The following is a 14,381-nucleotide window of genomic DNA, read 5'->3' as shown; positions in this document are numbered from 1 at the left end:
ATTTTTTTAGTTTTAATTTCTTATAAAAAATTGCAGGTTTTTTTTTAATTTGAAAAATTTGCAAAATATAATATTTTTTTTATTGTTTTTATTTATTTTTTTCTTAAAAGATTAGCAATATTTTTTTTTAATTTACAAAATTTGCAACATTTGTTTTTTTTTATTTTTTTTTTCAAGTTTGCTAAATTGATTTTTTTTAAATTTGCAACATTTAATGGTTTTTTTAGTGTTTTTAATTTTATTTTTAAAAAAAATTAGCAAAATAAATTTTTAATTTTGTTACAATTTCAAAATTTGAAAATGTAATGTTATTTTTTGTTTTTAATTTATTTTTTATTTTTTTAAAAATTGCAAAATTGATTTTATTGTTTTTATTTTTTTTATTAAAATTTGCAACATTTATTTTTTTATTTTTTTAAAAATAGCAAAATTGATTTTATTTTTAAATTTATGTGATGTTTATTTTTTTATTGTTTTTAATTTTTTTATTTTTTAAAAAATTGCAAAATTGATTTTTTTTTAGTGTTTTTATTTAAAAAAATTGCAACATTTATTTTTTTATTGTTTTCAATGTATCTTTTTAAAAAAAATTGAAAAATTGATTTTTTTTTTTAATTTGAAAAATTTGATGGTTTTTTTTTATTGTTTGTAATTTTTTATAAGAAAAATTAGCTAAATTTAATTGTTTTATTTTATTTTTTTTATTTTTTTTTTTTTAAAAAATGCCAAATTGATTTTTTTTATTTATTTGAAAAATTTGCAAAATTTGATGTTTTTATTTTTAATTGTTTTTAATTTATTTTATTTTTTTAAATTTGCAAAATTGACTTTTTTTTTTTTAAAAAAAAAAAATAAATTTACAAAATTTGCAAAATTTAATGTTTGTATTCCTTATTGTTTTTTAATTTCGTTTTATTTTTTAAAAAAAATTGCAAAATTGAATATGGAATATTTGGGGTTTTTTTGGAGGGGAGGTTGTTCTTACAACATATTGTGCTGTGCAAAGGACAAACAATCACTGCGATACCAAACCAAGTTAGTGACCCATTGGTACCCCCCTCTCATTGCTGCTATCTTTGATTGATAGAGGCACTTTATGGGTTAAATGGCGGCTCAACGCAGGTTTGGACTGTAAAACACAGGCACCATTGCTCAGGATCGGCCTCTGGCCCCATGCACCTGCACCTGTCAACAAGGGGTTAAAGGTGTCCAGAATTTAAAAAAAAAAAAGGCTGCTTTTTTTTAAAACATAATAAATAAATTTAAAAAAAATAGCCTCACCCCCTTGTGGTTGTGTCTGGTATTGCAACTCAGCCCTATTCAAATGAATGGAGCTGCAATACCACATGTGACCTATGGCTGGGAGTGGCGCTGTTTCTGAACGAAAGTAGTCGTTTTGGTAATACTGGGCATCGCCTGTTGGGTAGAGCTAAAAATGTGTGCTTGGATCTGTGGCTGCGATGGATGCCCATAGAATTATAAACTTTTTTTTGGGGGGGGGGGGGGGGCAGTCTGTCCCTAAAATCGAGCCATCTACTATACTAGTACATATTTAATTTTGTATTATGGCCAGACATAAGTAAAGGGACACTCCGCTTAGAGTCCCCCTGACCCATAGATCCCTGGAGAGATCTCTAGCTTATAAATTAGGGGTCTTCCCACATCTTATGGGAGGAACCTCAGTATTGGAATCTATTCACACCATTGAGATATTTGTTTTACAGCAGCCACAATGATCCTAAGAAAATACAGACTTGAGCTCTTTAGTAAAGGGAATTTGTCAGCAGGTTTTTGCTATGTATTCTGAGAGCAGCATAGTGTAGGGGCTGAAGTCCTTAATCCAGTGATGTCACTTACTGGGCTGTGGCTGGAAAGGACTAGGTTCCTCGTCCCCAGTAATATACAGAGACAGAGAGTTGCCAATCAGTGGTGAGGGCGAATTATATAGAGCTCAGCATTCAGAGAACAGCTAGATCCATAGTAGAAAAAACTGTGATCCTATCACAACTGCTGCACCCTGAAAACTAAGTGACACATCTCTGGAATCAGGGTCTCTGCCCAGACATCTGCTGTCAGATTACATAGCAAAAACCTGCTGATAATGTTAACTTTTATGGGAGTGAGCTGTGGGCAGGATTTTTGTCCTATTGTCACAGCTCACCTCCTCCGCTCCCTGCACAGAGGTCCCTGGAGGAGGTGAGCTGTGACCATCACCTATTTTAAATGGTGAATCCTGCATTCTCTATATAAACGATCACAACTTCAACTAGTAAAAACAATGAAAAGTGAGAAAAAAGTTTTCAAAAATATTTTTTAAAAAAGTAGAAATCCCCCACTTTTGCTCCATTGAAAATAATAAATAAATAATAAATAATAATAAAATATAAAATAAATAAAAAAAATATAAACAATATAATAATAATAAATAATACAATATAAAATAAAATAATAATAATAATGATAATAATAATAATAAAATAATAAAATAAAAATAATAAATAATAAAACTATAAAAAAAGTATTAAAAAATACACATATTTGGTATCACCTCATTCAGAAATGTCCAATCTATCAAAATATAAAATAAATTAATCCGATTGGTGAACGGCGTAACAAAAAAAAAACGCAAACGGAAGATGACAAGGTCCTGAAGAGTTTAGAATTGTTTTGTTTGTTTGTTTTTTAAACAAACTTTAAACCAATTTTGTAATTTGAGTAAATTGGAGCTGAACATAATGTATGGTTCAGAATTCCTCCTGCTACGTCTACCTATGGGCACATTATCAGAAATCACTGGTGACCCAGTTCTCCTGGCGCCACACATGCCCACACCACTGCCTCCATCACCTGTGATCGAGTATGCTGCAGATCTCGAGCATCCGCTGCTTCTTCTTGGTCTTTTTCCCATCATCTTGATACAACTTACGCTTGTTTTATTCTTTCTCTAAAGAACTTGATGGCTTTTTAAGATGCTTTCTCCAAAGTCTAATCTGGCCTTTCTGTTCTCCAGTCAGTGAAATATCTAAAGTGCAATGGGTTCCGGTTCAAAATGTGTTGGTCAGATATATGGGCCCTTCATATTTAGCGTTCTAAATCCTATAAAGACCTATATGTCCCCCCATAATGTTAATAATGTTCCCTGTCCAATACTAATGTCATTCCCGACCCTAATGTTGTGCCCATTCCTGAAATAATGTTCTCTATCCTGAGCTACTTACACTTATAATCTCCAATATCCTGGGCCCCTTCTTGGAATAATGTCCTTCATCTTGGGCTGCTCCCTGGTATAATATCCTTTATTCTGGGCAGCTTCCTGGTACAATGTCCTCCATTCTGGGCCCCTTTTTGGCATAACGTCCTTCATCCTGGACCTCTTCCTGATATAATGTCCCTCATCCTGGGTCACTTCCTGCAATAATGGTTTCTATCCTGAGCCACTTGCAGTTATGATCGCCAATATCCTGTGCCCCTTCCTGGAATAATGTCCTCCATCCTGGGCCCCTTCCTGGTATAATGTCCTCTATTCTGGGCAGTTTCCTGGTATAATGTCCTCCATCCTGGACCTCTTCCTGGTATAATGTCCTCCATCCTGGGCCACTTCCTGGAATGGTCTCTATCCTGAGCCACTTGCAGTTATAATCTCCAATATCCTTTGCTCCTTCTGGTAATAAAGGTCCCAATTCTGGACCCCTTCTCTTTATAATGTCCTTCATTTTGGTCCCTCTTCTCTGTATAATATCCTCCATCCTGAGCCCCTTCTCTGTATAATGTCCTCCATCCTGAGCCCCTTCTCTGTATAATGTCTTCCATCCTGGACCCCTTCTCTCTATAATGCCCTTAATCCTGGGACCCTTCTTTGTATAATGTCCTCCGTCATGGACCACTTCTCTGTAAAATGTCCTCCATCCTGGGCCCCTTCCTGGTATAATGTTCTCCATCCTGGGCTCCTTCCTGGTCTAATATCCTCCATCCTTTGTGCCTCCTGTTATAATGTACTCCATCCTGGGCCCCTCCTGGTATAATGTCCTCCATCCTGTGCCCCTCCTGGTATATTGTCCTCCTTCCTACGCCCTTCCTGTAATATCGTTTCCAGTTATGCTGCTGTTCTCTAACATATGTGCTGCCTAGGAATGGCACACCACTTCTGGCTTCTGATTGGCCAGCGGTGTGTATTGTGGTGCAGGGACCCGGCGGCTCACTGTACTGCATTACATTTCAACTAAATGTGCGTCCTTCGAAATAGTCGCTGGGGTCAGTGAGCCCCCTTCCTGCATGTGTCCGGTCACACCCTCTGCAATGACGATCTTTACACCCCTATCTCCAATGTTACCAGTGATTTGCTTCTTGACACAGACTTTCGGCACTTGCATTCTTGAAGATGTCTCTCCTATAGAGTGACCTTCACTTGGCTAAATGTTGGAAACAATTGATTTCCTTTGGTTCTCACAGGTGAGCGCTGCATTGGGGTTTCTGTTGGAATCTCTGCATAGGTTTCCAACCATATATTAAGAGAAGCCATGAACAGGAACCTAACCCTAAAACATCTCCAGACCTCCTACCTCCTTAACTTGGTGACAACCCACTCCAGACCAGGTCAACAGTCCGATTCTCAACTTACTACTTTCGTCAGTACTTTTATGATTTGTGGCCACTTTAATAGTCTTTAGATTGGTGAGGGTTGGAGTCCTAAGCAACCCACTGATCGGTCAAAAGACCCCCAGAGAAGTGCACAGCTCAGGAGACAGTAGTACACAGATCTGAGTACAGATTCAATAGAAAGCATCAGACTATGTCTGAAAACCCGTGTAAATTTGGTGTGCCCTCTAAATAACTGAAAACCCAGTTTTTAATGTCAAAACCTCTGACAACAAAAGTGAGTACACCCCTCAGTGAAAATGGCCAAATTGTGCCCAAAGTGTCAATATTTTGTGTGGCCACCATTATTTTTTAACTCTCTTGGCATGGAGGTCAATAGAGCGTCACATGAGCCACTGGATCTTCTTCCATCCTCCATGATGACATCACGGAGCTGGTGGATGTTAGAGACCTTGCGCTCCTCCACCTTCTGATTGAGGAGGCCACACAGATGCTCAATAAGGTTTAGGTTTGGAGACGCTTAGCCAGTTTAGCTCTTTTACCCTCAGTTTCTTTAGCAACGCAGTGGCGGTCTTGGAGGTGTTCGGGTCGTTATCATGTTGGAATATGAAGGGAGGGGATCACGCTCTGCTTCAGTATGTCACAGGACATGTTGCATTCGTGGTTCCGACAGCCGACAGAACTCATGCAGCCCCAAACCATGACACTCTCACCACCATGCATGACTGTAGGCAGGGCACTCTTGTCTTTGTCCTCCTCATCTGGTTGCCACCACACACGCTTGACACCATCTGAACCAAATAAGTTTATCATGGTCTCATCAGACCACACAACATGGTTCCAGTAATCCATGTCCTTAGTCTGCTTGTCTTCTGTAAACTACTTGTGGGCTTTCTTATGCATCATCTTTAGAAGATACTTCCTTCTGGGATGACAGCCATGCAGACCTATGTGATGCAGAGTGTGGTGTATGGTCTGAGCACTGACAGACGTATCCCCCAACCTTGTAACCTCTGCAGTGTGTGGTGTATTGTCTGAACACTAACAGGTAGACCCCCACCCCTGCAGTGTATGGTCTGAGCACTGACAGGCAGACCCCCCACCTCGGTAACCTCTGCAATGTGCAGTGTATGGTCTGAGCACTAATAGGCAGACACCCCAACCCCTATAACCTCTGCAGTGTGCAGCGCATGGTCTGAACACTAATAGGCAGGCCCCCCCCCCCTGTAACCTCTGCAGTGTGCAGCATATGGTCTGAACACTAATAGGCAGGCCCCCCCTTGTAACCTCTGCAGTGTGCAGCATATGGTCTGAACACTAATAGGCAGACCCCCCCACCCCTGTAACCTCTGCAGTGTGCAGCATATGGTCTGAACACTAATAGGCAGACCCCCCCACCCCTGTAACCTCTGCAGTGTGCAGCGTATGGTCTGAACACTAATAGGTAGACCCCCCACCAGGGGTGGGATTCAGCCGGTTCTGTCCGGTTCTGGAGAACCAGTTGTTAAAATAGCAGCCGGTTCCCAGAACCGGCAAGAAACAGCTCCGGCGACCCGGTTCCCTGTATTCATTTGTGTTAGTGTCTCTTTAAAACACTAGCACAAATGAATCCCCGTACCACCACGCCGCACTTCCGGGTACAGTGGAGCCTGTCTGCTCACTGACGCTGCAGAGCTGACGGCAGTGTGAGGAGGTAGCTCCTCCTACTGCCGTCTGTCAGCGTCAGAGTGCAGAGACGAGCCGCGGAGGAGGACGGAGGACACAGGAGAAGCTGCCGGTGCTTGCAGCAGGTAAGCGCTCAGTGAGCCGAATCTGCAGGGAGCAGGGAGAGGAGCCGCATTAAGATCGCAGCTATATGTGACTATATGGGGAGAGGCCACATAAGATGGGAGCGCTATATGGGGAGAGGGGCCACATTAAGATGAGAATGCTATATAGGGAGAGGGGCCACATTAAGATGGGAGCTATATGTTGCTATATGGGGAGAGGAGCCACATTAAGATGGGAGCTATATGTGGCTATATGGGGAGAGGAGGCCTTATAAGATGGGAACTAAATGTGGCTATATAGGAAGAGGGGCCACATTAAGATGGAAGCTATATGTGGCTATATGGGGAGAGGCCACATAAGATGGGAGCTATATGGGAAAAGGAGCCATATGGGACAGGATCTGCAGGGGAAAGAGGCCATAATGGGATGAGATCTGCAGGAGAAAGGGGCCATAATGGGATGGGATCTGCAGGGGGAAAGAGGCCATAATGGGATGGGATCTGCAGGGGAAAGAGGCCATAATGGGATGAGATCTGCAGGAGAAAGGGGCCATAATGGGATGGGATCTGCAGGGGAAAGAGGCCATAATGGTATGAGATCTGTATGGGGAAAGAGGCCATAATGGGATGGGATCTGCAGGGGAAAGAGGCCATAATGGGATGGGATCTGCAGGGGGAAAGAGGCCATAATGAGATGGGATCTGCAGGGGAAAGGGGTCATAATGGGATGGGATCTGTATGGGGAAAGAGGCCATAATGGGATGGGATCTGCATTGGAAAGAGGCCATAATGGGATGGGATCTGCAGGGGAAAGAGGCCATAATGGGATGGGATCTGCAGGGGGACAGGGGCCATAATGGGATCGGATCTGCAGGGGAAAGAGGCCATAATGGGATGGGATCTGCAGGTGAAAGAGGCCATAATGGGTGTGGTTTTCAAATGGGCGGTGTTTACAGAGAACCTGTTGTTAAAAATTTGAATCCCACCCCTGCCCCCCACCCCTGTAACCTCTGCAGTGTGCCGCGTATGGTCTGAACACTAATAGGCAGACCCCCCCACCCCTGTAACCTCTGCAGTGTGCAGTGTAAGGTCTGAACACTAATAGGCAGACCCCCCACCCCTGTAACCTCTGCAGTGTGCAGTGTATGGTCTGAACACTAATAGGCAGACCCCCCACCCCTGTAACCTCTGCAGTGTGCAGCGTATGGTCTGAGCACTGACAGGCGGATCCTCCCGCAACATCTGAAGCAATACTGGCAGCATTCATACATCTATTCTCAGAAGACGACCTCTGGATATGATGTTGAGCACTTGTACTCAGGCATCTTTAGTCGGCCATGGAGAGGACTATTCTGAGTGGATCCTGTCTAGTTAAACCGCTGTATGGTCTTGGCCACCGTGCTGCAGCAGCTCAGTGTCAGGGTGTTGGCAATCTTCTTTTATAATATATATATATATATATATATATATATATATATATATACTATATTTATATTTAGCGAGAGAGAGAAATAAGGATTGCGGCACTCCTAATATGTAAGAAAAACATAACCTTTATTAGCCCATAGTGTGGCAGACAACGTTTCAGTTCAATAGACACTTTCTAAAGCAGTGAATATATAAGCGAAGGAGATATTTATATAGTGAAATAATCTCATTATACAATTCATACATAATTAGTACAAATATAATTTTTACGAGCAGTGTATACATTATCATATGCATAACAAAAAGTCATACATCATGTATCAAATCAGTGCATATATCAAATTTAACCATAAAGTGTAAAGTGCACTAAAAAATAGTATAGTCATGGCAACATTGGAGGAGGACATTATCTATGTGTCCCACCACTTTGAGAAGGATTTGAAGTAGTGGAGATATATAGACGATGTCTCCCTCCTTTGGACTGGCATGCAATGTGAATTAGAGAGTTTTCATAAATTTCTGAATGGAATAGATCTTACTATTAAATTCACACTAGCCAGCTCTATACATAGACTACACCCCTGTGGGCGTGCTAACATGCTAAGAGGGCGGACTAGTTAGGGGAAGTGATGCCCTTGGGACTAGTCCCAGCGCTCATTAGCATATCATAAAGGATCTTTAGAAATTCTTTTTCTAAAGATCCCTTTATCTATGCTAGTGTATACAGGAACGGTTAGGCAGGGATTAGCAATATGCACCCAGAACTGCTCATGGTGCTGGGTGCATATTGGGCCTGACAGGTTCCCTTTAAGTAATGGGTAGGGGTTGCACTCACTCAATACAGACTTTACCTGTGAATTGAGAATATAGAGTGAAAGATCTGTCCAGGAGGAGAAAGAAGCAGACTTTTCTGATAAGATATATTACAGAGTTTCTTATTTTCATGTGCATTATTGATTAAAAAAAAAAAATAAATTCAAATGACGGTTAGATATAAGCACTAGAGTTGAGCGGATCGGTCATAATCCGGGTCCGGCGGATCCGGATCGGGTTGCCGCCAAAGTCCGGATCCGATCCAGAATCCGCGGCCATACAAATCAATGGGGAACGGGAGAGAGAGAGAGAGAGAGATGGAAAGGGAAGAGGGAAGAGGGAAGAAGAGGGAGGAGGAGGAGGAGGAGGAGGAGGAGGAGAAGAAATGGATACGGATCGTGCACCTCGAATCCCGGGTACTGGTCGGACTCGGATCGGGCTCTCAAACCGTGCGGGTCCGGATTTTGCAGATCCAGGTCCGTTCAACACTAATAAGCACTCATTTAGTATTTGCAGCTGCTGCAAATATTGATATGGTGGCAGGAAAAAACAAAAGCAACAATTATATGCATTTTTTACACTTTTTTTACATGTTTTTTTTATGCTTTTTTTCCCATGCATTTATACTGTACATGCTTGTTTTACATGTTTTTTTCACATTTTTTTACGTGTTTTTTTTGCTTTTTTACATGCATTTGTACCACCCCGGTGTTGGTCGGGCTGCTCGGATCCGGGATCGTGGTGGCTCGAGGGGCCCAGACCCGGTTTGGCGGACACTTTGATCTGTGAAAAGGGGGTATTTACAGGGGAGAAGTTGGTGACGCCACCTGTGGGTTGAGGTAATGGGAGTACCGCCGCTGCTGTAAGGAGTACCGGGGCAGATGGAGTTAAGCAGCCTGATGTTAGTCCCCCCACAGGTAGGGAAGGCCCCGGGCTCAGGGGTTTTGGGGGTTGTTTGGGAGAGCAGGGTGCAGGGGATCAGGGTACTCACTGTGGGTAGTCGTTGTGCTGGATGAGGATTATAAAGGCAACACACACTCCGTAGGTAAACCAAGTTCTCTGTGTGCCACAGTCACTACAGGGGAGCCCGTCCAGGTATCCGCTCCCACTGGTGTCACTTGATAGTCCGGAGCCGCCTCCGTGCACAATTTAGTTGTCTGTTTATGGCCCCGTGGCTTGAAGCTGTTGGGGCCCCTCTCACTATGTGAAGTGTAGCTGTGCTCTTGAGGGCTGGCACTTGGGACTTCAGTGGGCTGCTTTTTCCCTGGAAAACCCTATCCCCCACGCTGTGCTGATCCCCCAATCTCTGAGCTCTGTGGCAAGGTCCCTGAAGGTCCCTTCCTCTGCAGGTTAATTGCCAGGACGTTGAATCGGCTCCTGACCTAGGGTCCTGTACCCCGTCGTGCTCGGCACTGGTCAGTTTCTTTTGGGCTTGCTGGTGCCGACAGTCCTCCTAGACTATGTAGGTCGCACGCTTTTCAAATGTCACTTCCACCGGTCCCCGACTCCTCTGTTCCTGGACCACCGTCTGCGACCCAACCTCGGTCTAACTCCCCAGGAGCTCACTCTCCCCAGCTCCTCTCTCTTTGAGGGCTCTCACTACTCTCTCGCTTCCTCCCTCCCACCAGTCTGCTTGACCCCTAGGTGGGTAGCCTTTTTCCAGCTAGACCAACCGACTGGTGTGTCTGACAGGTAATGATGTGAAGTGTTGACTGGGATTTGTGGTGCTGATAGTAATGACACCGATTTCTTAGTACCATGGGGGTAGGCCCTGCACCCTGGGTGAAAGGATGCAGTTCACTCTGATGTACTCAGGGGCGCCACACATTTTTGACACTTTTTTACCTGCGTTTTTATTCTTTTTTTACCTGCGTTTTAAGCTTTTTACGTGCATTTTTCATGCTTCTTTTGTACATGTATTTTTGATGCATTTTATGTGTTTTTAACACTTTTTTTAACATTACAGACAGCAAAGATGAAGTTGTACATCGCCCGGGTCAAAAACGACTACTCCAGCAGGATACAGCTAGCCCCCACTAAGTGGAGGCATCACGGGCAGGAGGAACAAATCACACACACACACTTCCAAAAAATGGAGGGGGCGATTTCTGGATGATAAAACTGCACACTGATGGCTTGCATAGAGCACTGTTCACACTAGCAGAAAAGCCCGCACCCTATTAGGTGACGCCATCATTGTGCAGTTTTATCATCCAGCAATATCCTCCTCCATTTTTTGGAGGTGTGTGTGTGATTTGCTTCTCCTGCACCTGTGATGCCTCCATTTAGTGGGATTTTAGCTGTATCCTGGTAGAGTATTCGTTTTTGGCCCTGGCGATGTACAACTGCAGCCCATCTTTGCTGTAAGTAATACTTAATTTTTGGAGGATATTTATTTCTCTTTTTGTTGCTATTTTTATATACATCTTTTTAACATGCATTTTTTATGCTTTTATTACGTGCTTTTTTACATGCGTATTTATTGCTTTTTTACATGCATTTTTAATGCTTTTTTACATGCATTTTTAATACTTTTTTTACATGAGTTTTTAATGCTTTTTTACATGCATTTTAATGGTTTTTCCATGTGTTTTTGATGCTTTTTACGTGCGTTTTTTATGCTTTTTTTTACATACATTTTTATGCTTTTTACATGTGTTTTCAATACTTTTTTCCATGTGTTTTTGACGCTTTGTTTTCCATGCTTTTGTATGCTTTTGTATATGCATTTTTGATGCATCAAAAAAGATGTGTTTTTGACACTTTTTTATGGTTTTTTACATACTTTATTTTACCCTTTTTTCATGCATTTTTTATGCTTTTTTCCATGCATTTTTATGCTTTTTATATGTGTTTTTAATGCTTCTTTTTTACATGCATTATTTATGCTTTTTTACATGAATTTTATTTTACCTTTTTTGATGCTTTTTTTATGTGTTTTAATGCTTTTTTAACATGCATTTTTTATGCATTTTTTTTAACATGCTTTTTTTACCTTTTTTGATGCTTTTTTTATCCTTTTTTTTTTCATGTTTTTGACGTTTTTATACATGCATTTTGACCCTTTTTCATGCGTTTTTTGACCCTTTTTTCATGCTGTTTTTTTACATGCATTTTTTTTTACATGCGTTTTTTGACACTTTTTTTACATGTGTTTTTGATGCTTTTTTTTACATGCGTTTTTTATTCTTTTTATTTTTTACATATTATTAGGGTGAAATCTGCAGCAACAAATGATGAAAGAATTGAAATGCTGCAGAGTTAAATCTTCTGGAAATGTGCAAGAAAAAAAAAAGTAACGTGCATGAGACTTCAGGAATATCATTCAATTTGCTCTGAGTAGGAAATCCTTCAGGTTTTGTGACAAATCTGAGCAGGAAACAAAAACCTTGTAACAAAACTGCAACATGTGCACAGACCCTAGCTCTTTAAAAAGTTTTTGCTGTAAACTGCAGCAAAAAAAAAAAAGTTACAAATCATGTCATGGGCCAAAAGTGCAAATGACTTAGGAAAGTGTGTTAGCCAGATTTATTCTTTGGGTTTCAGTGGTTGGCCTGGCACCATTGTAAATCCTATAAGTTATGTTTTAACAAGGGAAATATTGAGTGTTTGATTTCTTTTTAATGGCAACAGTGGCCGTATTTTAGCTCTCTTTTTTACATCATTTGGATGCATTCCAATTCTAGGACATTTTTTGGTTTCCACACTTAAAATTCTTCCAAGCACCAAGCTCGGAGACAATGGAGAAGCCGCAGCGCTCATAAGCCGAGCAGACACTGAGACTAAGCTCTCACAATCCGTTTTTGTTGACGTTTTGACGCTGCAGAACTTCTGCACCGATTTCGCAGGTTTGTTTACTTGCTTTTTTTTCCTTGCATTTTTTCGAGTTTTTTGTTGCATGCTTTTTTGGTGCATTTTTATTGCATGCATTGTTGTCTCAATAAAGTTAGTAGAAACAAAGCAAAGAAAGCAAAGAAAGCAAAGCAAAGAAACAAGTTTATTATTACAGATTATAGTGGTATAAAATCATGCATAATTGTAACCATCACCGTCTTATAAAAACATTATAACCACCTACGTCCTAATACACACCAACACTTATACACATACATACAAAAATATAAAGATATAGCTAGTTACATAGATACATAGATAGATGGATAGATAGATATCCTACAGATATATAAAGTCACAACCCCCCTACATATTATACACTTGCACCCTTGGTGCCTTTCATGTGGCACTAAAAGGTTTTTAGCCTGGTTTAATCTAATAGATAAATAATTTAAAAAAAAAATTATGTGGGATTTCCCCTATTTTTGATAATCATCAAAGGTAAAGCAGACAGCTAGGGGCTGGTATTATCAGACTGGGGAGGCCCATGGTTATTTGGTCCTCCCCACCCTAAAAATAGCAGCCCACAGCCGCCCCAGAATTGTCACATCACATGAAAGGCGCCACTTCTGCCACTTTACCTGCCTCTTCCCAACAGCGCTAGTAAGGTTGGTGTCAGCTGTGTAGTGTCAGCTGGCATCAAGAGCCGACACAGTCCAGGGATTTTGACGTAGTCCGCAAATAGAAAAATGAAAAACATAAATAGAGAGAAATAAATACAAGACACTGTCCCACTATTTTATTACAAAACAAAGTTTCCAGCTCCGACATAGTTCAGCGGATTCCACGACATACCTTGATTTAGTGGATCAAAGGATATGGAACCTTCGAATGATAGCTCAGAATGAGGCTCCATAGACTTTTTAATTTTGGCTCATGCTGCGATCAGGAACTGTATACAAGGGTGGGAAAGGGTGCATGGGAATACACGAGAAAAAAAATGCACTCCAGGTTGGCATTGCAACATGCTGCGCCGAGGAGTTTTGCACAAACTTCGCCAACTGTCATGGCAATATTGAACTCAGGTTGCAGATTCTGAAACTCTGTCTGATGGTTTCTCTAGTGTCTGGCATCAATACAGGCTGACTCAGTTGTCAACCTGCTGTGTGCTGATTCATAGGTACGCTAGCAAGAGTAAATCTCTGCTAGTCTGCTTTCTCCTTTAATCACATCTTGTGGGGAGGCCAATCACATCTGCTCCCCTCCTATTTATGCTGGTTGAATCATTCTACCTATGCCAGCTATAGTTTATTCTATTTTGGTCTGTGAGGTGTAGTGTCCCAGGCTCTCTGGTGAAAGTTGTGTTTAGTTGGGCTTATTGCTTGGTGTGGTTGTGGAGTTTACCCCTGTTGTTTTGTAGCTTGCTTCCTTGTTTTTACTGACTTGAGAGGCACTTCCGGGTTAAGGGTACGCTGGCCCTTTAAGAAAGGGGGTGTGACCGTGTGACCCCTAGAGCAGAAGCAGGAAGCCTACGATGAGAACGCAGCCTCCGGGGGACAGTAGCATGGGATGGGAACGGAGCGGCCACCGCAGGAGAGACAGATGGGTGAGCGAGCCGATGTCCCCACCGGGGGAGGGGGACAGAAGCATGCGGGGACGCCGGTGTGGACGTTACAGCATGCTGTGTGACAGAGTTTGGGGTTTTCCCTTGTCTGTCTTTTTCTGGGGCTTCAACACACTCCTGTCCCTTCTCTCCCATGGTGGAGGGGGAATCAGATCTGGAGTGGCCAGGAAGGAGACTCAGGCCTCTCCACCATTAGGAGTATCCCTGAGATTAGGGATAGTGTAGGATCCCGTAGCCTGAGGGACAGCTTAGGGGCCCCGATTCCCCACTATCCAAAGTCCCCGTGCCAAAAAGTTGGTTTTGTAATACCTTACTGT

This window comes from Anomaloglossus baeobatrachus, chromosome 11 (assembly GCF_048569485.1).
Source record: "Anomaloglossus baeobatrachus isolate aAnoBae1 chromosome 11, aAnoBae1.hap1, whole genome shotgun sequence".
Lineage (NCBI taxonomy): Eukaryota > Metazoa > Chordata > Amphibia > Anura > Aromobatidae > Anomaloglossus > Anomaloglossus baeobatrachus.
Note: the sequence above shows the minus strand (reverse complement) of the source record.